At 39.2% G+C, this 26442-nt stretch overlaps 1 protein-coding gene and 1 pseudogene across 3 annotated transcripts in view; one reads left to right on the forward strand and one right to left on the reverse strand.

Annotated features, from left to right (window-relative positions):
- Cadps2 (calcium dependent secretion activator 2) overlaps positions 1–26442 on the forward strand; it is a 502196-nt gene that overhangs the window by 134714 nt on the left and 341040 nt on the right. The window lies entirely within an intron of this gene.
- Positions 5609–22396, reverse strand: LOC127194785 (60S ribosomal protein L7-like; annotated as a pseudogene).

Here is a 26442-nt window from a genome sequence, read left to right on the forward strand (position 1 = left end):
AATGATCAAGGCAGTGGGTGCTAGTAAAATGCAAATAGACTAAAGAGATACATAATAGAGCACCTGGAAATACACTACTACGATAAAATCGTCTTCGACCAAAGAGCAACTACAACACAGTGGAAGTGACAGTAATTCAAAGAATATGTTATTGAACAGCTGCGTACCACATGCAAGAAGTTAATCTGTACTTGGAATTTATACCTTCACAAAGTGAAATAATTGGGTCACAGAGTTAAATTTCACACCATCAACTCCTAGAAGAAGCAGAATATATACATATATACTATATATATGTACATATATATTACACACACACACGCACACACACATATGTGTATGTATGTGTATATATACACACATACATACACATATGGCAACTTTGAGTCAGTCCTTGACTCCATCCCTGAAAAAAGAAACCAATTGATTGAACTTAAAAAAATATTTTTTTTCTTTTAAAGAGATACTGCCAAATGAACAGAAATGCACACCACAGACTTTGGTGAAATACTTGCAGAAGACATGCCTAATAAAGGACTAGTATCCAACTATGGGAAGAACCCTTAAGAAATGACCAATAATGAAACAGATTAAAAAGCTGATTACAAAATATGATAAGTATAAAGGATACAAATTTTCAGAGGATTGCAAATTAAAGCAATAATGAAATAGCACTGTTCAAATTGCCATGATGCAGAACTGATATCATCAAAGGCTGGCGCGAAGGTGGAGCTACAGGAAGAATCTCTCTTGTTTTAAACTGATAGTATTGGTTTTCTTAGTTTGAGATTTTTATGCATGCATATAATGTATATTTACCCATTTCCCATTTCTTCTCCTCCGATTCTTCAATTCTTCCTTCATCTCTCTCAATATTTTCTTCTCCCAACTTTATGTGCTCTTTAAAAATAAATAGAAAATCACTGAATCTACTTAATGCTGCCTATTTCTGCCCCTGGAGGCAGCTTTCAGAAGGAAGCAGACTCCTCCTCCTCCAGCACTCATCTGTTGTCAGTGACTTTCAGGCTTAGGTGGATTTCATGATCCCTTCCCGGCCCGTACTGGGGTTTGCTTAGTTTGTACTTGTACATGCCTTGTACATGCCTAGTGCATATGAATGTGAGTTCATGTATGCAGCAACATCGTCATGTCTAGCAAACACCGTATTTTGCAGGCATTTACTGCCTCCAGCTCTTAGAATCTTTCATCTCTTCGTGGTGATTTCTAGGCTTTTGAGGTCAAGAGATGTGAAAAATGTGTCACATTTAGAGCTAAACGCTGTCTAGCCTTCTGTTCTCTGAATGTTGACCAGTTGTGGAGATCCTTATCAATCACCATCTACTACAAAAAGAAGCCTCTCTGATGAGAGATAGGAAAGACTAAATATTGGGTATAAAATGAGAATGTACAAGTTTATTATTTATTATGTTCATTTAGCCTAAGCTGTTTTTAAGTAAGCACAATAAAGAGAGAGTACAGTTCGGTAAAAATGTGTACATTTTAAAGCTGTGCTGATAAAATTAATAACTGTAGTGGAGACCACACCCTTTGTATTTTACATGAGAATTGTACTTTCTCCTGCGCACAGTACATCAGGAGACATGGACAAAACCAAGGTTTTGGGATATTGACTATGTATTCTCTTGTTTATTTATTAGAACTAGAGACGCTTGGTCTGACAACAGGTGCTGCTTGTGTTTATGCGATCACCAAAGTAAAACTGGAGTAAAGATCAGGAGTGACATGGGGAAGATTCCCCTGTCACCTTCAGAAGTGCCATTTTATTGAATGACAAAATGGTCTTTTTTAGGTTGTTAGTCTACACAGCAAACAGTAACGTGCCTGTTGTGTATGCAGATATTTACTCTGCCCGTATTTCACATTTGATACCTGGATTTTTAGAAGGAACTCTCACATATGTTTCTCTTTCTCCATATTATTTGGTGAAAACATGTCCTTATGGTATGTTCATTTTTTAAAGGTAAATAATTTTATCCAAACAGATTCATACTAAAATTAAATATTTTTTGGAATTTATTTGTGATGTTCTCATACCTATGTAGGTGTGTCTTTGCACATGCATGTATCGGATTCACTGTTTACAGTAAATGATTTAGTATGTTACATAAATACCTGTGCTACACAGACAGTGATGGCTTCTCACAATTAGATAGTTTTTAACATATTCTAGTATATCTTAAATACTATAAAATAAAAAAGATAATGAAGATAATAAATTATAGAATTTCATTAAATTTTATCACAAAATTTTCAGAGGAAAAAAAATGACCAAACATGTTAACTGCCTAATAGTTCAGAAAGGCTGTAGGAAAGAACAAGAGCAGGAGGAGGAGAAAATCAATGTCAAGTAGCCTACCAGATGGCTGAATACAAGGTGGTGGTGGCTATAACCTGGATATGTTAATGCTTTTTAATTACTGATGGGATTGTTCTAAGTGTGTCTCGTGTTCTTTAACCATCTCGCTGTTTAGATAGAAGCCATTGAGTGAACAGTAATTTATAAGTACATTTTGTGGCCATATTATTTATGTTTTGATTTGTTTGTTTGTTTGTTTTGAGACTGTTGTGTTCATGGTGATTTTTCATTTAAGATGGTGCAGATGGGTAGACATAGGTTTGCTGCGATGCGTTGTTTTCCAAGGTGCTCCTGCCAGCAGATAACTGCTTCTGTTTCATGGGATGCCAGTGGGTTTCATCATTTAGAGCAATGACAGTGTGATTCATAAATGGTATCTGGAAAAGTTGATAGCCTCTCCTGGAAAAATTCTAAAGGATGATGGGTAGTTGCTGCCTCCCTCTTTGTGTTGTAATAGTGACTTCAGGCTCTGCCTCTGTTTAAGTGGGCGATGGAACCTTCTCTTTTTCTTCCTCGGGATTTCATTGGCTAGGGATGACTTTATTTGCAACTTTTAACAAAGGTGTGTAATTTTCTTACTCTACTTATTCTCTTCTTTTTCCAAAGATTTGGTGGGAATTACTTATTGAATTGCATTCTTTTCAAACGTATTTTATTAACTTATTCATATTACATCTAAATTGTTATCCCATCCCTTGTGTCCTCCCATTCCTCCCTCCCTCCCATTTTCCCCTTACTCCCCTCCCCTATGACTGTTCCTGAGGGGGATTACCTCCCCCTGTATATGCTCATAGGGTATCAAGTCTCTTCTTGGTAGCCTGCTATCCTTCCTCTGAGTGCCACCAGGCCTCCCCCTCCAGGGGGCGTGGTCAAATATGTGCGGATGCTCTCAGTGCATTCTTTTTTTTTTTAATTGCCATAGAAATATTGAGATTTGAATGAGAAATGACACCCATTATTTGGCCCGATGGTAATATTTGGGGAGGTCATAGAGCCATGAGAAGGTGGAGAAAGTTATGGAAGAGGACTTTAATTTTGTAGCTTTGCCCATTTCCATTTAGTTTTCTATGCTTCCTGCATGTGGATGTAGAGACATGATCTCTCAGCTTCCAATTTAGGATGCCTTCCTCATCATTATGGATCCCAAAATAAACTTTTCCCCCCAAAAGTTATTTTTGGTCATGGTATTTACCATAGCAACAAAAAGTGACCAATACAAAGTATTATCATTAACATCACCACAAATATGATCATTACTACTAGCCGTTTCATTTTTATATTTATATAGGGAGGAAAATGAGAATTCCTAGAATAAGTTTAAAACTAAGTTTAAGGTTTTTTAATATGAAACTTACAAATATTCCCATCTCAAAAGTTTAGCTCTGATTTTGTCTCATTTTATATGCAACATGCACTCAAAAGCCAGATCTTAGATTTCTGCTTAGGCATGTCTTTAAGAACACCTTTTAAAGTATTGGAAGTAAACCTTATATTATAATTGAATCGTTTTTTAAAGATTTATTTATTTATTATTATGTATACAGTGTCTACCTGCAGGTACACCTGCAGGCCAGAAGGGAGCATCAGATCACTTTACAGATGGTTGTGAACCACCAACCTTTGGAAGAGCAGACAACACTCTTAATCTCTGAGCCATTTCTCCAGCCCAATAATTGAGTTATATGGGTACAGTACAGCATATTAGAGCATATATATATTTTTTTTTTATGTGTGCAGGTGTTTAGGACAAATAAGTTATACACATTAATTGTTAGTTGATCAAAGCATGGTCATATCAATTACTAATCTATTTACAATACAAGAATATACATCCTAGGTTCAATAGATAGATATGATTCTATAGAAAGATAAGGTAAAATAGTTAGATTAGGTCTTTAAAAACCTCAGAGACATACAGAATATGGCATTAAAAGATATTTTTATTATTTTAAAGATTTATTGACAATAAGACACGTTAACTCCTGGCAACAGCCAGTCTACCTCAAAGAGGATGATGAGCATCAAAGAACCTCCTTAGAGATGGTTTCAAATATGGCAAACCAGCCACTGAGCAAAATGTCCTCCTTTTGGCCACTGACAGAACTATGCCTAAAAAGGGCAAGCTTGTGTGCAGGCAGAGTCAACGGCCAAACCCTGTCAAGACAGAGTAAGCAAGTCTTCAATAGTTCTTGCCTTACAAATATGTCTGTCAGATATATTGGGCCAGAAAGCTAAAGATGATGCTCCAATGTTATAGAGTTTTGGGTGGCTGTTCAGGTAGCAAACTGTCTCTGTCATCTTCTCATTTGGAAAGCTACTAACCTGCACTCCCAGTATACTCAAGTAATCAATTTTATTCCTTCTCAAGTCTCTGATGGGGTTGAAGACCAGATAGTTTAGTTTTACAATTAAGCTTATTTGTGTAGGGGTTAAGATGTTTTTAGGTCTAGATAGATGTTTTAAATTGATAATGATGAGATATGATAGATATTGATTTACATTCAGAATTTTAGACACAAAAAGAAAGAAAAGATGTTTTATTCAAGGCTGCCAAATACAAATAGCCAAAACACCAAGAATGTAACATTTATGTAATTCCTGATTTTGTCATGATTCTTCTTGCTGCATAGTTTATCGTATATATTTATAATAATATAAATGTGTATGCAAAATACTTAATAAAAACAAAAATAAAATAAAATCACAAAAAAGAACTTTTTAAAAAAGGAGTAGTAAATGTTTGTTAGATGATTGTCCTAGGTAGTTTTATGTTCACACAATACAAACTAGAATTACCTGAAAGGAGAGGAACTCAGTTGAGAAAATGCCTCTGTAAAGTCCAGCTGTAGGCCAGTTCTGTAGGCCATTATCTTAATTAGTGATGGACTGAGGAGAGCCCAGCGCATTGTGGGTGGTGCTATCCCTGGGCTGGTGGTCCTGGGCTCTATAAGAAAGCAGGCTGAGAGACCCATGGGGAGAAAACCAGAAAGCAGCTCGCCTCCATGGCCTCTGCATCAGCTCCTGCCTGCAGGCTTCTGCCCTCATTGATTTTTCTGTCCTTTCTTCCTTCAGTGATGGACTACATCTCAGGTGGGTATTATACTCCATTGGTTTCCTTTGGATTCTATTTTCTTGTTCACAAGTTACTGGTGACAATAGTTTTTCTTCTGTCCTCCCTTAGACCTCTTAACTCCAGCGTCCACCTCTTTCGGGTTGGTAGACGTGTAGAAGCTAGGTTCCATCTGGGCACGTGTGGCTGTAACTGAGGTCACTGTCACAAGCGTGCTGCTCCACCTGCAGCAGGAAGACGACGACCTCAAAGCACTTGCAGCTGCCTAGGACTCTGGGCACCGAGTGCTGTTTCTTTGCAATTATCCATTCCCTTGTGTGCAGTGATCCTGCATCTAAAATGTGAAAAAGAAAGCAGGGCTCTGACTCAGTTCTATACCTCCAGAGTAGATGCCCAAGTCCTGATACTTGTGTCCTACACACACATTCTTTGTAGTTCAGGTCACAAAGGACTTGACCTCAGCAGCTGGCTCTTTCTAAGGACACGGAATATAGAATCTAATTCTTCTGCACCGCTTCCGCCTTCATCACTGTTGATGAATGAAAGCTGGGAGCCTTTGGAGGCCTTTTAGTTTTGCTTATGCGATTTCCTTACCCTTTTCAGACTTGGTATATAACACATGCTCCTTAGTGTTTCGTATGCAAGCTAGAGGGAGAATGGCTAAAAGGTAACATTTAAATGTTTTAATGGAAATTTTGTCATTTTACTGAAATAGAAAGATTTGCTTTTCATATTCTACAAAGTGTTTGACCTGTCAAAATCTCTTTTTGAACTTTGAAATAATGCCATGGAAGAGGCATTCGCAGAGAATTGATGATCGCTAAGTAAACCAAGATTGGCAGCCGGTGGCAGGAGGGATTAAAAAAAAAAAAAAAAGGTCAATACACTCCTAGATGAAATCCATAGTCAGTGATGAGAAATGAGGTTTCAGATTTGCATGGAGTTCTGCGGATCACATTGTATTTGTTATTTTTGACATTAGCTGTTCAAATTCACAACATATTTTCATATAGCTAAGGGTGGCATTTGAAGTTAAGCATTCTGCAAGATTCTGGAAGATTCTGCTTTTATGTCTGAGATTCATATCGCTATTTAGAGAATCTAGGTTGATGTTACCTGTCAGTGCCTGTGTAAAATCACTTGCGATCTTTATGACATCTGCTTTTTTTATGTAGACCAAGTGATATGCACATGAAAGAATCATGCTTGACAATAATTGAGAAAACCAGAATTGATCTCCAGGCAATTTTAGAACAAACGGGGCTTACGAGTTTTCCATGTCCATCTAGCAAATTTGTGGCCGACAGCAGGACTAAACCTCCATCTCATTAATTTCTTTCTGCATTTTTATAGTGTGGGAGTGGGCTGTTCAACCCTCCATTTAGTCCCCAGTATAGACACTAAAGGCAAATAGCAGTTAAGAGCAGAAGTACAAGTAGACAGCTTCAGAGTAGCGTTCCCTAGTTCCTGCATCCAATTCCAGCCTAGGGTGAGCACACTGGTACATTTAAGATGCTTGTTTTTATATGAGGTTATAGTTTTCATTTTCATGTAAGGTCAAATGTTTTTCATTGGACAGAAATGAAAATTTTTGTGCTCATGCGTAACTGTGATTCTTTCAAGAGTGTTGACAGCCACCAGATTCTCACATCCTCTTAGTCATCAACTCAATTCAGAGCACTAGAAGCTTTGTCATTTTTCAGAGACCCCCTGAGCCGTGGCCCTGCTGTAGGTTTCCGCAGAGTCACAGGTGTCATTGGATGAGGATCGCCCTCTGTTCTTCTGTGAATGCCGCTTAACTTTGTGTGTTCCCGACACAAGTTTCTTCTTTAACATCTGAGCTTAGTTGTCATCCACATTCTGCCATCATTGTCCTAGGTGAGTAGTTTCTGCACATCTAAGCTTAGTTGTCATCCACATTCTACCATCATTGTCCTAGGTGAGTAGTTTCTGCACATCTAAGCTTAGTTGTCATCCACATTCTACCATCATTGTCCTAGGTGAGTGAGTAGTTTCCGCCTAAATTTAGAGATAATATTCCCAAGCTTTGAGTTGCAAGAGCAAATAATCCCATTTCCTTGATCCCCAAAGTATCATGAAGTTTATATTTGCTCAGGTGTTACTCCTGGGTCGGTTCAATAATCTCCACTATTTCTCTTCTGCAGCACTTACTCAGTAGTGAGTCAAGTCACTAGACTTTTGTTTTAAAAGAATTTTTTTCTTTAGTTTCATTAGTGAAATCTTTGTTTGTTTTTTAAATGAAGAACTTACTTTAATCCTCCTTCCAAGACACATTTTCTACTTCTACTGACATATATCTTCAATTTAGTTTGATAGATATCATGAATACCCCAGTTAGCAGTCATAAGGAGCACTGGTCTCCCTGATCTATTTAAATCTTTTCTATGTCTTAGTCATAAAACTAGAGACAGACTACTCGTGAGAAGGAGAAAATAAAAATCCCAACACCATGAATAGCTAAGATATTCATTGATCATTTGTCTCTCAGTGCATAATTGATTTCACTGTAGGGTTTAATGACTTTTATAGATTATCATCAGAATGTTGGCTAAAATTCTGTTTTTGATATGACACAACATAAAACATATTAAAGGCACAATCCGTTCACTTTAAACTTTGTTTGGGTTAAATATGTAACTGTATCCATTAGTTGCCTGTGGTTATTTGCGTGGGGCTGAGGCCTCATAGACTTTTCCTCTGTTTGCTTTACCATGTCTGTTGTTGTCCTTTTCTTCAGGGAGAAGTACAACAGTTGGTTGTCCATCATCAAATGGCCAGCCTTGAAAACATACATGCAAGTCACCTTATACAGACTAAGCAGGCCATGTTTAGGAAGGTACATAATATGCATACAACAACAGCTAATGGAAAAAGGGCCCTTGAAATTGAAAGAAATCAAGGAGGGGTATATGTGAAAGTTCAAAGGAAGGAAGGAAAAGAAATGATGTAATCTTATTGTAGTCTCTAACTATAAAAGAAGACAGAGTGAATTTCACAAGAATGAGTCTCACAAGAACACTAAGCTAAGGGCCACAGCATAGACAGGGAGCATCTGGTGAGACCCATGGAGGCCCTGTGTTTGCTGCTGTTCACTCTCTGTGAACCATCTGAGCCCTGCTGAGTTGATTCAGTGGGCCACGGTCTCCCGGCGTCCCTCGTCCCCTCTGACTCTTACAGCCTTTCCTTTCCCTGTTCCGTGGGTTCCCCATCTCTGAAGGGTGGGACCCAATAGAGTCCTCCAGTTTAGACTCTGCATAATGTCTGGGTGTGCATCTCTGCACCTGTTCCCATCAGCTCTGGAGAAATCTTCTCTGATGATGACTAGACTGAGTATAGCAGAATATCATTAGGAATTCTTTCTTTCTTTCTTTCTTTCCTTCCTTCCTTTCTTCTTTCTTTCTTCCCTTCCTTCCTTCCTTCCTTCCTTCCTTCCTTCCTTCCTTCCTTCCTTCCTTCTTTCTTTCCTTCTATCCTGAAATGATTGGTTCTACCCTATGTCTCTGGACTCTCTAGGCTCTGGTCCATGGCCTTTTAGACAGTATAGAACATGGACTCCCTCATGTGGCATGTTAAACCAAACATTGGTTGACCACTCCCGTAAGTTCTGTACCACTACAGCCCCAACCTTATAGGCAGGGCAGATTGTAGGTGGAGGTTTTATGGCTGGATCAATGCCAGGTTTCTCTTTCCATAGCCTGCAGAGTAACTTTCTAGCATCAAAGAGACTAGAATGTAGGTAAGAAGACTCCATGCCCGCACCAGCTTGATCTGTGTGCAGTGAGCTGTGTAGATACTGACTTTGGCAATGCCACTGCACTCTGCCCCCCGCCCCCACCCTCTGCCCCCCACCCTCTGCCCCCCGCCCCCACCCTCTGCCCCCCGCACTCTGCCCCCCGCCCCCGCCCTCCGCTATCAGAGAGCGACCTTCTGTTCTAGCATCAGCCTGGGTTATTTAGGGTTCTCCACAAGATTCCTTCAGCCAACATGTCAAAGGAATGTAGCCCAGTCCTATTACTGGGGGACCCACATGGAGAGTGAGCTGCCTATCAGCCACATCTGAGAAGGGGCCTAGGTTCTCTCTATGCAAGGTCCTTAGTTGGTACAACAGTCTCCCCAGGCCCCTATGGGCCCAAATTTGTTGCCTCTGTTGGTCTTGTTGGAGTTTCTGTTCCCTTCTTATCTTTGTGCTAGCTCCCCCCACCCTGTCCAGATCTGTCAACCCTGGTGGTCTCTTTTGAGCTCCTGACCCCTCCAGGTCTTACCATATCCCAACTTTCCATACAACTCGCTGCACTGGGTGGAGTCTCTCAGAGGACATCTATGTTGGGCTAATGTCCACTTATAATTGAGTATATACCATGTATGTCTTTCTGGGTCTGGGTTACCTCACTCAGGATGACCTTTTCTAGTTCCATCCATTTGCCTGCACATTTCAAGATTTCCTTGTTTTTCATAGCTGAGTAGTATTCCATTGTGTAAATGCACCACCAAAAAAATCAATAGCCTTCCTGAATACAAATGATAAGCAGACTAACAAAGAAATTGGGGAAACAATACCCCTCGCAATAGCCACAAATAGTGTAACATATCTTTGTGTAACTCTAACCAAGCAAGTAAAAGGACCTGTATGACAAGAACTTCAAGTCTGTGACGAAAGAAATTGGAGAAGATATCAGAAGATGCGAAGATCTCCCATGGTTTTTGGGTTTTTTGTTGTTGTTGTTGCATTTTTATCACAGGCCATTCTTGAGAAATAATTCAGAGGGCTTCATAAGAATGACTAATTCCTTAAAAGGTCAGTGGCTTCTGTGACCAAATAACCCTTCACTAGACCTCTTCTCTTGAAGGACCACCAACATTCCCACAGTGGCTGGGCTTGCTATACATGCTTGTGTCTTTGGGGGTAATAACATTCAAGATGTAGGCAAAATGCAGCATCTGGACGGAAAGAGAAAGGAAGACGTCCACCCTGAGTGCTAATTTTGCCAGATTGTGCAGGAATGAAAAAGGGTCCCTTCTTTATATTTGCTTTTATCTAACGCTGCTGGTCACATCCAGAGCCTATTGGTTTCTAGGAGACAACCAGCTGTGCCCAGTGCTCAGAGATGCATCCACAGTGCCTGGCTCTTTTCCACTTAGAAGGTCACACTGTTCCTCAGATCTACCAAGAATTTTCCACCTGTACTATGAGGTTGTGGTTGCTGGTGACTGCCTGTGGTCAGCCGGTCCTGAAGACCCAGTCAAGCTGTCTTCCTCTCTTTGCCATGTTCTCTTTCTCATTCTAGCCGGTCTCCGACCTGCTTTTCTCCCCCTGCCTATTTTCCTTGCCCTCCCTATTTCCTTCCCCCAGTCTTCTTTTCCTGTAACATTTTCTATGACAGAAACTTCTGTCCACATAAACTGCGATAGGCAATAATGCAATAGAAGTTTTTCAGTGCTGACGATACAGTAGTTAAATTGTATAATGAGGATGGCATGAATTACACGTACAATATTTATACCTTGTGAGCTCTACATTTGTGGGCTTGTAGAATAAAGGGTAGGAGATGGAGAGATGGCTCCATACTTCATTTGCTGCCCTTCAAAGGACAGCTGTTTGGTTCTCTGCACCTTACTTGTAGGGTAACACAGCCCCTTGTAACTCCAGCTGCAGGGAACCCAAAGGCCTTCAAGCACCCACAGCCATACATACATACATACGTACATACATACATACATACATACATACTTACACACAGAGAGACAGACAGACAGACAGACAGAGGACGGAACCATCATAAGCATGTATTGGGCTAGATGCATAGCTCAGACAGAGGACGGAACCATCATAAGCATGTATTGGGCTAGATGCATAGCTCAGTGGTAGAGTACGTGACAAGAAGAAAAAGGCCCTGCATTCAGTTGCTAGTGTGGGGGAGGGGAGGAGAGGAACTAACAAGAGCATTACAGCAGTGAATGTAGGGTATTTTTGCTGCTGCACGGGGATAATCAGTACTTACGAAATACATTTTTCCCTCTACAAGATACCATCTTAATTTAAGACCTATTAGCTTGAAGATAAGGAAGATAGATTTCAGTTGTTGAGTCTTGTACAAGATTTTCTACACTGCAGAGTTCTTTGCTTTCCCCATAGTGAAGCGAGTTCACTTTCACTGGTACTTTTGTCTGTAGAAGTTGATTATTTCCAATTCCAGGATGACAGTGAGGAACAATCTAAGCAGCATCATTCATAAGGCATCAGTACTCATTTAGATTAAAAGATATTGCTGCTTTTGTTTAATGCCAGTGTGTCTTGGATATCCTGTGAAAGTTTTGCATGGTTTTATCCCTTTATTCTATTTGTTTTGCACCTTAAGAATTATTTATAGTCTGTTTATGTGTTTGTACCCTCAATTTACACATTTTTGAAGTTGCCAGACAACTCAGGCTTTGCTACTAAATATCTGCCACCTTTCCCTGCTAAGTATGAACAAACTGAAAGGAGAAGGTAACTTCCTAATTGGGTTTTGACAAGTCTATTTGAACAATTAATTCAAAATTATAAAAAGTGATAGATACTGTCAGATATGCTGAAAATATTTTATAAGACTGGATATAACCTGAGTTTGAAAGTATGAAGGTACAAGGTACATACATTAACAAGTTTCATCCTTGCTCCACAAGTCTTTGTTTTCCCATTTCAGTTGTTAAAAAGCCCCATTAAGGTGACACTTTTTTGTGAGATGTCACAAAACAGAAATGATACATACAAACACTATAGAGATTTTATTGCATTCTAGTGGATTTCATCATAGTACATTGTTAATAGAGACTAAATTCTATTTAATTTCCTTTGGATATGTTTTTCTTGTAGATATATCTATTTTCTTTTCTGGACTTTCTCTTTTCTTCTATTGCTCCCAAGGAGCACTGTCCTGGGACAGCTAATAGCTTTGGTCCTGCGACTTTCCGTGAGTCCCTCCTCTAGTGAGTTACCTGGGCATGCAGATGGGTAGAGAATCGATCTGTTGTCTTTTGCTTCAGGGCTCTCGGCTGACTTAGAGACCACTTGCCTGCTATCCCATCTGCTGACATGAACTTATCTAGGAGTGGGAGAGAATAGCCTTCATCTGCTGTACTAGCTAGTTTCATGTCAACTTGACACAAGTTAGAGCCATTTGAGCCTAGAGAACCTTAACTGTGGAAATACCCCAATATGACCAGGCTGTAGACAGGCCTGCAAGGGTGTGTGTGTGTGTGTGTGTGTGTGCGCGCGCACACACTTGTGTGTGTGTACGCACATGTGTGTGTGTCTGTGTGTGCGTGCATGTACATGTATGTATATGTATGTGTATATGTGTAAGTATGTGTATGTATATATGTATATATATATTAGATTTTTCTCGCATAATGTATCCTGATTATGATTCCCCTTCTCTCTAACTCCTATCAGTTTTTCTCCATTTTTTTTTCTTCTATCTGGTTTCACTGCTTTTCTATCTCACATTAGACTTATATGGGATTATAATATAATAAATATAACATAGATAGCATGATATATAATAAAACAAAAACTAATACATCAGACTAGGACAAAACAAACACACAGAAGAAGAGGCCAAAAGAAGGCATGAGAAATAGAGATCCCCTCATTCCCACACTTAGGAATCCCACAAAAACAAGAAGCTGGAATCCATAGATACATTCACATATATACATTGCATATATACATATGTATATATAATGTATATATACACACATATATAATATATACAAAGGACCCATAAGATAAAAAGAGAGAAGAATAAAGTATATAAATAAAATATAAGTAAAAAGAATATAAAATTAAGCTGGGCGATATTGGTGCACACTTTTAATCCCAGAACTTCAGAGCCAGAGGCCGGCAGATCTGTATAAATTCAAGGGCAACCTGGTAAACACAGTGACTTACAGGACAGTCAAGGCTATACAGAAAAATCCTGTCTCTTAACAGCAACAACAAAGATAAAATTAAAAAATAGAATGGAAAACCCCTGACATACATTATGAGACAAGGATATCTGGAAGTTGGGGAAAACCTAGATGTCAATAGATGAATGAATAAAAGAAAATGTGTTACATTTACATAATGGAATATTTTTAGCTACTAAAGTAAAAGGCATACAGAATATGGCATTTAAAGATGTTTTTATTATTTCAAAGACAGATTTACAATGAGTCAGGTTAACTCCTGGCAACACCCAGCCTACCTCAAGAACATGATAATCATCAAAGAACCTCCTTATGGAGATGACTTCAAATGTGGCAAAGAAGCCACTGGGCAAAATGTCCTCGTTTCTACCACAGACAGAATTCTGCCGAAAAATGGGCAAGCTTGGATGCCGACAGCCAAACTTTGCCAAGACAGGGCAGGCAAGTCCTCAACACAACATACTTCACAAATACGTCTATCAGATGTATTAGGCCAGAAGGCTAAAGATGATGCTCCAACATAATAGTTTAGGGTGGCTGCTCAGGCAGCAAACCATCTCTGTCATCTTCTCGTTTGGGAAGCTACTAACCTGCACTCCCTGTGTACTTACATAATTAATTTTATTCCTTCTCAAGTCTCTGATGGGGTTGAAGACCAGATAGTTTACTTTTGCAATTAAGGTTAGTTGTTTAGAGGTTAAGATGTTTTTAGGTCTACATAGATGTTTTAAATTGATAATGATGAGATATGATAGATATTGATTTACATTCAGAATTTTAGACTCACCAAGGTAGGAAAGATGTTTTCTTTAAAGTTGCCAAATATAAATAGCCAAAACACTATGATTGTAACATATATATAATTCCTGATTGTGTCATATTACTTATTGCTGTAGGTAGTTTATTGTGTATATGTATAATAATATAAATGCATATGTAAAATATTTAATAAAAAATTAAAAATAAAAGACAAAAATTGTAGGTTAGTTCATAATGAACAAATGACCAATAGAATTAATGAATGTACAATAATGTGCCAACTTCCAAATCACACTTGAATAAATGTATGTAAGTATTCTAACATACATATATATATATATATATATATGTTATTCACAAAATTTTCAGGTAAATGGATAGAACTAGAAAAATATCATCCTGAATGAGGTATCGCAGACTCAGAAAGGTAAATATGGTACATATTCACTTATATGTTGATATTAGATGTTAAGTCAGTGATAACTAACTTACAACCCATAGAACCACAGAGGCTAGATACAAAGTAAGGGTCTAAATAACTTTCTCTAAGAAATAGAATAGAATAGTTACAAATGGGTGATGAGGAGAATGGGATGGGAGGATAAAAAGGAGAGATGGTGGGAAGTGGGGGACGACAAAGGGAACACTGGGAGAGACAGCTAACATTGAGGGATAGGACGAAAACAATGTAATAGAAACTTCCTAACATATGCACATATACGAAGGCAATCTAAATGAAATTGCCAAATAATGAAGGAGACAGAGCTCCAACTGTCTAGCTCTTTATCACCAGTGACACTTCTACTCCTAGGACTCGGTTTGTTTTTGTTTTTTTTGTAGGACTGGGTTATTTTGATTGAGCTGTTGGCCAAAGTGATCCAATGGGAGCCCTCCAAAGGACCCAGGCTGCTGCCAGGCATATAGATTGTGTATTGTGCAAGTTTACATATGAAGCTGAATATTATCCTGAGATGTCATTCGTTTTCCTAACCATTCTGAAAGGTGTAAGATGAGGTCTCAAAGTAGTTTTGATTGGCATTTCCCTGGTGACTAAAGGATGTTGAATGTTTCTTTTAAGTGTTTCTTCGCCATTTGAGTTTTCTCTTTTGAGAATTCTGCTTAGATATGTTCCCCATATTTATTTGTTGTGGATTTGTTTTGCTTTAGTAATATCTATATTTTTTTCAGCTCTTTATATATTTTGGATATTTGCCCTTTATCTGATGTGTAGTTGATAGAAATCTTTTCCCGTTCTGTAGGCTGCTACTTTGTCAGAATGACAGTGTCTTTGGCCATCCAGAAGCTTTCGGCTTCTTGAAGTTGTAGCGTGTTTTCTTAGTTAGTGATTGATGGAAGAGGGGCCAACTGATTGTGGATGGTGTTATGTCTCAGCTAGTGATCCAGGATTTTATAAGAAAACAGGCTGAGTAGGCTATATGGAGCAAGCTAGTGAGTAGCACCTCTCCAAGGCCTCTGCATCAATGCCTCCTTCCAGGTTCCTTCCCAGCTTGACTTCCTGCTTTGGCTTTCCTCAGTGGTGACTCAGTAATTGTAAGCCAAATAAATACTTTCCTCCCCAAGTTTTCTGTATTTCTAATGGACAACTATAATGCATTCTTACAGTGTATTCTATTGTGACATATCCTCACCATGTAGAAAGATTAAACCATTTTCTTTTGTGTATCCTTCACCTCACATACTTACTGTCTATGATGAGAAAATATGACATGCTCTCTCTCAGAAATTTCAAAATACCAAATTTAGTCTCTCCTTTCAATGAGTTACTAGAAAGCAAATAGTAAACCGTAGCTAAAAAGGACCATGGTCCTTGGGAGTAAATTTTGGAGAACAAAACTTATAACTATATCTTCTAGGGCCACAATGGGTGATTTGAAATTTAAATCATGCCTAAGTAAAAGTTGGCAAGTTTTTTTCTTTTTTTTCATATCGGTTCTTTCTTTCTTTCTTTCTTTTTTTTCTTTTCTTTCTTTCTTTTTTTTTTTTTTAGAGTTTTGTAACAATTTACACAGTTCCTTTTATAGTTATACAATTTGTATAGGGGACTTTTGTTCTCTTGTGTTGTTGGTTTTGCATTGTATGGGAGGATTTGAGCTACATGCCAGGTATAAGCTTGATCTGTGGCTTGAATGACTCAACTAGATAGTCAGCCAAAGGCTAGAAAGATCCTGAAATGCCTCCTTATGAGATAATGTGCAGAATTCCTGTACCTCACTGAGAAACCACAAATGACCTCTGAACAAAGTGAACAGGATCTGAATAACAGACTAGCAACATGTGTGTTGTTTATCCCACACTGAGACAAATGGAATAAACTACTCAGCTTATAGCAGCAAGAGTGCATTCCCTCAAAGTTCTGAGGGAGAAATGCGAAACCATGGTCACAAGTTCCTGCTTTCACGAGAAACGCCAGGACGGGTGCCTTCTGGCCCTCTTCCAGATGTAGATTTCTCTGGCTGTCTTAGCTGTGTTGGAAACTAGTGATATGTCCATAAACCAAGGCCCACCAAAGACTGCTGGCAACACCAGAACTAGAAAAGAAGCCGCAAGGAGCTTGCTTAGGGCCTGCAGTAGGAGCCAGCTCTGCCAACTTTGGCCCGCCACCCTCTGTAACTTAGAGATATTCTATTCTCCTACCAAGCTGTGTATTCTTTGGCATTTTGTCACAGAAGCCCAGGAAATGATTATCTATTCAACATGTTAAGATTCACTAAGATTGGATAGAGAATACATGATTTTTAACTTTATGAATAAATGTTTAAGTATTTTATTCATTATTTAATTTTTAATTTAATTTAATTTAATTTTTTTTTTGAGGCCGTGTTTCCTGGAATGGTCTTGGCTGTCCTGCAACTCACTCTGTAGATCAGGCTGGCCTGGAACTCAGAGATCCGCCTGCCTCTGCCTCCCAAGTTCTGGGATTAAGGAGTGCATCACCACACCCAGAGAGAGCCAACCCCTGACACTATTAGCCATACTCTGCTATGCTTGTAGACAGGAGCCTAGCATAGCTGTCCTCTGAGAGGCTCCACCCAGTAGCAGATCAAAACAGATGCCGAGACTCACAGCCCTGTATTGGGCTGATGCTGGGAGTCTTGTGGAAGAGTGACAGAGGTGAATAGAAGGACCTAGAGAGGACAGGAGATCCACAAGACCAACAGAGCCAGTTAACTGGGACCCAGGAACAGGGGGGCAGAGACTAGAGCACCAACTAAGGTCCATGCATGGACTGGACCTAGGGCCCCTTTACAGATGCAACAATGGGCAGCTCGGTCTTCATATGGCTCCCCTAGTAGTGGGAGCTGAGACAGTCTCTGACATAGATTATGTTGCCTGTTTTTCAATCACTTCCCCATGGTGGGGCTGCCTTACCAGGCCACAGGGGAAAAGGGTGTAGTCAGTCAGTCCTGAGGCAACTTCATGTGCTAGGTTGGGTTGGGGGGGATCCCCTTTTTTGAGGAGTAGGGGAAGGGGAGGGGAGATGAGGGAGGAATGGCGGAACCATGAGGTGAGGAGGAAGAGGGCTACAATCAGGAGATAAAGTGAATAAATAAATTCTTAAAAAACAGAAAAAAGAAAATATTGAGCATTACAAGTTCTGAAAAACAAATAAATTTCATGGATTTGACTGAATATTTCATAATTAAGTTTATAAATAAAATAGATGCACACATAATTGCCAAGTCCAACAGTATTCCAACATTTGCACCTGAAATATGCCTAGTATTTATTGGAAAGCTGCAACAATAAGATTAATGTAATTAGCCAAGGGACTAAACTATTGTTTTTATTTTTTTTTCTGAGTCTAATCTTGTTTTATTTCTAAATATGACCAATGACAATTTGTAAACAACTCCCCTTGATAATAATCTTTAAACTATTGTTTTTAATAAAGGAGAGATGGCATCTAAATTGTTCTTGGCCAGAATCCAGTGTAGAAAATAATTGCTTATCTGTCTGGACGTGGCTGTTTTAAGAAGTGTAATTGTGATATGAGATGTTCAGATAGTCACCGGAGTCAAATAGTGGTTGACCCACTTATAAATAGCTGTGAGGCGATAACTGTGAGGAAACATGAGGACTAGAGCTCAGTTCCAGTTCCCCTTGTTAAAGCTGGGCATGGTGGCCATGTCTGCAAGCCCAGCACTAGTGAGGTGACGATGTAAAAATCCCTAGAGCTTGCTGGCTAGCCAGTCTAGTGTAAGGGATGAAGAGTGAATAAGGAAGACACCCAACCTCAACCCACAGTCTCTACATACATGTGCAAGCACACCTACCCACATAGCTGTATACACATGCCACAAGCTGCTACAGACACTGAGACAGACAGACAGACAGACAGACAGATAGATAGATAGATAGATAGGTAGATAGAATGTTGTGTGGCCTTACAGATTGCTTTGGCCCAGTATTTTTATAGGACATTAGGCTAGAGAGAAGGCTCAGCTGTTAAGGCTAATCTCACAACAAAAAAAGTAGATAGGATAAAAGTACTAGGCAACAGTTGTTTGCTCAAAATCCTGCCATTGTATTTTTGATAGCACTGGCACTGTTGGTTACTATTAGCACTGTTAAGTTACTGTTACACTTACTGTGTAAAGAGCAGTCCATAACACCTTGAAGATAAAGAGATTTACTCCTATGTTGGGCAGCAGGGCTTTTTTTCTTCAGTCTGTTCCCTACCCCAGAAACACATCTCATGTGTGTGGTACGTTTCAGTTGAACCATAAACATGAAAAACTAAGTTTTGTGTAGTGCATTCTCATTTAATATATATTCCTTCTATGATTTCTCCCACACACCTGCTTCTTGTGTAACTTAATTGAATGGTTGATAATAGCAAAGAATAACATGTCTGCCAAATAGCTTTAGTGCAAGTGTAAGTGAAGTAAGTAACTCAGCATCTACAAGTAGAAATTCATCCTTAAAACCAAGGTAAGCAGCTCGAAAACTGTAAAGCTCTTGGAAATGGTCGATTCTGTGCCCACTGTAGAATACATTAAGGTGGCTTCTGCTGTTTGTAGATTTTCAGATTAGCTGTGATGCTTCCCCTCTTAGTTTATATGGACGATCAGACATTGAGTTACAGCACCTGCTCCACCTCTCTAAGTTTAGCATTCTATATTAACAATAGACACACAAAGAAGCAGTAACTCACATCTAGGTCCTACTCAGAACTAGTTTCTTTATGAGTTTCTTTACACATTTAATTTTTGGCTTTCACAGGACTTAGCCACATTCTTCTGTTAAATATCAAATGAACTTCGGAGTGACATGAATGTCATTCTTGCAGTTTTACATGGATTTATAAAGTAACAGTTGGTAAGGCAAAGCTCTTTGTCATTATAGTAAAGATTTTTGTGCCAAGAGATTTAACCAAAGCCTTTCTTCTTTCTTAATTTTTAATGAGCATTCTGTGGGCGTAAGAAGACAAAAACAGTTTCTTTTGTTTGATCTCGACCTGGACCTTCATATTAACTATGCTCCAGCTATTTTCCTTTACAAAACTCACAGTACTTTGTCTCTAATTGGCAAACATTAGCTCCTTAACTACTAAAGTATGTCATATAAACAGATGTCTACTCCTCAAGAATGGATATGTAAAAATGACAACCTGTATTTGTGTCAGTCTAGAGACTTCTTCAGAGCTGTAAGAAAAGAAAAGTTCTTGAAGGCCTCAGAGTCATTATTTGCTGGTAAAATAGTCACTAATGCTGATACCCACACAATTGAGTAACACTAATCATGGATTGTACTGCAACTAGGGAACAGATGCTGTAATAGAGGAGCCAGCCAGTGTTCTGTGCACTTGAAATGCTGTACTTTGTCTCATTTAGTCCTCATAATTATCCTTAAACTTTCAGGCTGTTATTATACTTGATACACCAGTGAATAAAAACCAAGGGAAGTATCTTTTGTAACAAGCAAGAGTCACAGAGCTAGTGGAGACAAACAAACAAACAAACAAACAAACAAACAAACCAGGAAGATCCAGTCTGGCTTCAGTATTAATGAGACGTAACACTTTCTGTTCCTAGCAAGTCTCAGCAAAGTGATGGAGTGTGCGTTGTGGTACATGGCTATAATTCCGGTACTTGGAAAGTGGAGACAAAATCAGGAATTCCAAGCCAGCCTGGGCTATATGAGGCTTTGTCTGGGAAGCAAAAAACCGACTCAGGGAATTAATGAGGAAACGTTAAAGAAGGATTTGTCTTTGCATACACGGTTTGAAACCTTCATGAAACCTGAATGAAGGAGCCATCGCCTGTGCTCAGATGCACTAGATAGAGGGCTGTTTTGTTCTCGTTCATGTGACCTGCAGCAGGAAGTGTGGTCTTGATGTCACAAATGTGTATCAAATACAGTGTCCCACTTGGGATCATCTTTATATCCCTGAAATTAAATATTAAAGTGTATGTCTCCTTTGGAATGTTGAAATCCCAATTCCAAATGTAATAGAAATTAGAGGTGATTAGGATGAGGGGTGGTGCCTGTGAGAATTGGGCGTGTGCCCTTATGAAAGTGACCTCAGCTACATTCTGCACCCTTTCTTCCACGAGAGAAGGCAGTGTGTAGGTACCACCCAGGAGCTGGAAAGGCACTTCTCTCTAGCGCTAAGATTCCCTTTATCTTTGGTTTGCCAGACTCCAGATCTGTGTGGATTATATTTTGGTTATTTTTAAATCAACAAGTGAATGGTTTTCTGGCACTTCAAAACTTGCTTAGCATTTGTCACATCCCAGTATCAGTTTCTTTAATAACAATCTTTTTTTTTTCTCAGTTTGCCAAACTGTGACTTCTTATTAACTGGCCAGATGACAAAAATACTATGGGCGACACCTTATTTCACCTGCCTACTAAGCCTGTTGATCTAGTCTTCTCTGTTGCCCTTCTCTGCTCTTGTCTTTTTCTTCATTCCATCTGGGAGTGGAGGTTTCTGGTTTCTTTAAAAACTCAGTGTGTCATGTGAATTTTGTTGTTGTTTTGGTCCCAAATATGGGGTGTGGGAATATTTTTCCACTGCTGAAAACAGACTCACAACCTTTGTTAGCTGAAAACAGATTCCTGAGAAGACACGTGATGTTTTGCTGGAAGCTGTCTCATGCAACAGGTGTGTATTTTGCCAGCTGGAAACCATCCTTGTGTAGACACAGACAGTGAGACCTGGCTGCACTTTGCAGTGGTTCATATCACTTCACAGGCCTTCGCTTTTCTACACTTCACTTCATAGAAAGAAACATTCCATAGGAACTCTGCAAAGCACTCCAGCCGAGTCTTGCAACTTCTTCTGACTTGTGCCGATTTGACAGTCTTGCTGTTTCTACTGAGTTACGCCACTGTTGCTTTTGTTTGCTGTTCGCTGGTCTGCTGGTATCCTGACGACAAAGACTGCACTCACCCCCAGGAACTATGTCTAAAGATGTTCACAACCCCCTTTCCTACTAACCCTTCTCCCCCACCTCGGGTCAGTGGGTTGGAAGGGAGGTAGATGCACTTAAGAACCCTAAATAAGTAGGATTTTGAAAAATCTAAGCCTACACCACCTCCTGGAGAAGATAATTTGAAGGGCCACAGGAAGTTCTTCACTTCCGTGAAGCATTTTCCAACTGTATAGATCTCATGAATTAAATCCTCCATGCAGATGATGCCGAATTTACCAAGAGATAGAACAATCTATGACCTATCCATCAAAGCAATTAATTCTCTTATTGAATTTGCCTTGGCCTTGCTTGTAGATGTGCACGCTGACTGACTTCAGGTTGGGGTACGCCCATACACTGTGTGTTTCCACAGTCCTCACCATGTTACTTGATGTCAGGTTAGCTTAACAAAGGTGTCATTGAAGAACTGAGGAAGACGGAGAAGCTGCAATCCCCTAGAGACCTTTGGGCTCACACCATTGATGCCTCAGATTCAGATGACAAACTCCAGTTTTGGTTCTGTAGGCACATAGGAGTTTCCAGCTTTCCTTGCCTTCTGAGCCACCTGAATCTCAGTCAGGTACATCTGCCTGTAAACCTTGTTATAGCGCTCTGCCTTCTCATGGATCAACTTTCTCCTCCTCGCCTTTGGGGTGTCCGCAGGCAGTCTTCTTCCATGGGTGCTTCACCTTCAACTAACTCTGTGAAGTTCCTCCCCTTTTTCTTAAGGGTTTCTGGCACAGCAGGAACCTTCTTTTTATTCTTTGGCAAAGCTTCCATGGCTCCAACCAGGAAAAAATAATAAATAAATAAATAAATAAATAAATAAATAAATAAATCAAAGAGGCTGAGATAGCAATCTTGACCTTATCCTTGAAGCTCTGGGTGCATGGAGACATCATGAAACAGGAATTGTTCTTTTTTATCAGGGTTCTACTCCCAGCACCTAGTCCTGTATGTATGTTAGATTCTTGATTAATAGCTTGAATGAATGAGTGAAAGGATCAGTAGTGTAGGCATTTAATAGGGGATTAGCTTTTAGATTGTATAATATAAAAGAGTAGGAAATAATACCAGTTACATGAATTGTAATGAATATATCAGAAATAAGTAAATAATTTATATAGACCAGTGTGCTAGGCCACAACAGGAATGCAAAGGAATATTTTAAAAACCTTTCAATTAGACATAAAAACTCAGCCTTTGTAAGAAACTGTAAGCAAAATCACAAGCAACTGTGCAAATGTACTACGAAATGATGTATAAAATTGAGATAATTTCTCTTTCCAAGAAATACGAACACTATTTTTTATAATATGCACACATATTAGTTGATCCTGGTGGGGCAGACCCATAATGCAGCCCTGGCGCGAATAGGAGCATAGGAGGAGTTCAAGGGCAGCCTCCAGTTGAAAGGCAGTGGGTTATAATACAAGACCCTATATCAAAACAGATAATAAAAATATATATATGTATATTTCATATATTTTGCTGAATTGTGAATACAGATTTTAAATTTACATACAATATATAATTTCTATGTATTTATATATTGTACTAGTTACATTATATTATATTGTATTATATACACATTACTTATACATGGATGGATGCACAAAGAAAATTATGTAGAGATTGCTGGATATGACTGCCTTTCTGAACGGGAAGCACTCTAAGTTGGAGACGTTTATTACTCCTAGAAATGTTTTCCCTGATACTGCTACTACAGTATTTGAGCTTTTCTCAGGGTACCAAGGCATAGGTATGCAAAACGGGATCCAGACTTCTGATAATCGTTTGTTGAGATTCATGACAATGTGTGTGTGTGTGTGTGTGTGTGTGTGTGTGTGTGTGTGTATATATATATATATATATATATATATATATATATACATACATACCTATATAAGTATCTGCCCATAGGTCTATCTCTGTGTGTTTTATGATGTTAGTACAGACAAATGAATGTATATAAGTAGATATATTCATGTTAAGTTAATTAAAGTGAGAGTTTTAATCAGTAAAGGTAACTTGCTGTGTAGTAGAAATTCTTGTTGCCTTGGGTTGCATTTATATGTGGAGTACCTATTTCAGAAACAGAGATGTGGAAGGAATTTGTTCTTGGATTTGAGAGCGAACATGTTAGACAGATGCCCCTGAGCCTCTGAAATTTAATAAGCCCCTTTCTGGACTACGGTTGTCAGTGTAGTTGTTAGCTGAGGGAAGAGTTGTCAAATGTTTTCCTCTTTTGTTTTCAGTTGGTGGCCACATAAAGCAAAGTTTGTTAAAAGCTGCTGATGTATCTTAATGTTTTGAAGAGTAAATTCCTAGAGACGTAGAAAGACAAACATTTGTCAGGAATCTTGAATAAGTTTTCTTGTGGCAGTATAGGAGTGGAGTGAAGAAAACAATTTTTAAAAAAGACAATAGTCCTACTGTTCACAAGATGTTCTACAGGATGGACATGTTCAGATAAACACATCAGTATTCCATTATATCTGATGCACTGAAGGAACACAGACAGTATGGCCCCCTCACATCCAGAGGGTAGCAGAGTTGTAATTCCTACGTAGCTGCCACACAGCCTTGTGATTCAGTGCAGTGTCTGTGGGTGTGTGGGGTCCATACTCTTGTGTTACTCCCTTATGTATCCTTTCGGGAGTTAAATTACCTAAAAATGAGAATGGGATTTTGACCTGTGAAGTGGGGAAAATACAAGGGTTCTAAGTGGGGGAATCCCCTTTCATCTTTTTAGCTGCTGTTCAGACTGCTGTAGGCTCACTTGGGGTTCGTGGCCACTTGAGGAATTCAACTGTCTTAGGAAGGCAGCGCTCATGCCAAGCGCTTAGAAAGGTCGAGGGCCCGCTTTAGGTTTTAGACCATCTTAGATGTGCGAGGCCGCAGAATAGCCTACACATCTGTTAGGTCTTCACCACTAGAGAGAATAGACAGAGTGGGAGACGCTTGATGATTCAAAGGATTCTGCTTGGGTGTATTTAATATTTTGTCTGTTACCCATTTTTCTGTCTGAAATAAAGATCTGTTCTAAATGCTTAATATGAAGGTGATTTTGATCTAACTTCAAAAAGTGTTTACTTTAAATTATGCAATAACTCCTATCTCTTTAAAAAAAAAAAAACTCTACAATGTTACATTTGCCCTGATTACCTTTTTAGGTGTCACAGCGTTTCTCCAGTTGACTTCCACACTGTCTTCTACTTGAGAATGAAATGTTTCCAAACTAATGTTAAACTTTTGTAGATCTGGAATTTAATTGACAGTGAAGAAAAAAATGTAACTTTGATTTATGCTCATTAAAATACAAAGCCACTTTTGACATAATTTAAATATTTGTCTGCCTTTTCATTCAAGCATGACTACAAAAATCAAGTTGTGTGAATATCAGAGCTAGAGCACTAAAAATTGTCACATTATTCACAGTCTTAAGTATTCCGTCCTACTGAAGTGATCACCCTTATGAAGACTTCACTAATTAGAAATGTTTGTAGTGTGAGGAAGATTATAGGTCATAACATAGCATTATCAGTTAACTCATCATCTACTCATTAATGGCGATGGTGTACAATACACGTGGTGCTAGAATCTTGGTACAACTGAAGTGACAGTAAGATTATTATCTCTCTAATTGTAATAAAATGGACAATCTTATAGTCACCCTTTGTCACCGCACCACTTTGTGCCTCTCCAAGAGTGAACAGGTCTCATTACTCAGGAGTCTGTGCCTTGACTAGGAACTGCCAGGTTCTGTCAAGACCTATTGATGTCTCTAGTCATCATTTTAAAAATTATTTCTTTTACTTTTGAGATTGTAATACACTGACATCATCCCCCCTATCATTTTCTCCCTCTGGCCAAAATATACCTTTTTTTTTTACTTCAAATTCATGGCCTCTGTTTTCATTAACTGCTTTGATGTGCACATATGTAAATGTTCACACATATAAGTATAGCATGCTCAGTCTGTATAGTGTTACTTGTGGGAATGTCTTCGGGTGCTGCATTTGATATTGGATAACCAGCTGATGTGCTCTGACCTGAGGAAAACTATTTCTCCCACTCCCAGAATTCCTTAATTGCCTGTAGTTCTTTGTATAGGATTGAGGTCTGGTCGTTTTTTGAGTCATACAGGTGTCTCTACTTTTCTTCAACTTTCTCATGTCTTCCTGCCTGCACATTAATGTCAAATACCATCTGCTAGGAGAGACGGACTTCCTCTTAAGTATTTTGATTCACGTCCACTTCTCAAGATAGCCTTGTTCACTTCAGGGTAGCAGGGATTCTAAAGAGTGAGCAGAGAGCACAAGGCCTCCCATGGCTGAGGGATGAAGCCAGCCAGCATACTGTCCCTTCCGCTGAAGTCTACTGGCCAGCCACGTGCCAGGCCACACAGATCTAAGTAGTATAGAAATAAATCGCACCAGAATAGATGAAGCCTGTGTGAAGTGTAATGTACTGATCATTTTAATAGGAGCACAACAAATGCTTAACTGAATTAAGGGAAGAAGTGGAGATTTAAGGATTGACAGTAGAACAGGAAGTTGTGTGGGCAGGAAGATGAGCAGGCAGTGCAGAGCTCTGTGCCGCTCCTCGACGCCGTGAGGAAGCCACCTGAGCATGTCAGTGAACAAGGACATCACTGAAAGTTTGATAACTTTATTCCCGTAGAAAAAGAGCAAAGTTAGAAGTAACCACTATCTGGCAGACAGAAGGGACCTAGAGAATAGTTATGAAGCCAGGTAGAAGCGGTAGAAAGTGTTCATCCTATAGAGTGGAATGACTCTGGAAATCTCCCACCCAAACACATC

The sequence above is a fragment of the Acomys russatus genome, chromosome 10 (assembly GCF_903995435.1).
Source record: "Acomys russatus chromosome 10, mAcoRus1.1, whole genome shotgun sequence".
NCBI lineage: Eukaryota > Metazoa > Chordata > Mammalia > Rodentia > Muridae > Acomys > Acomys russatus.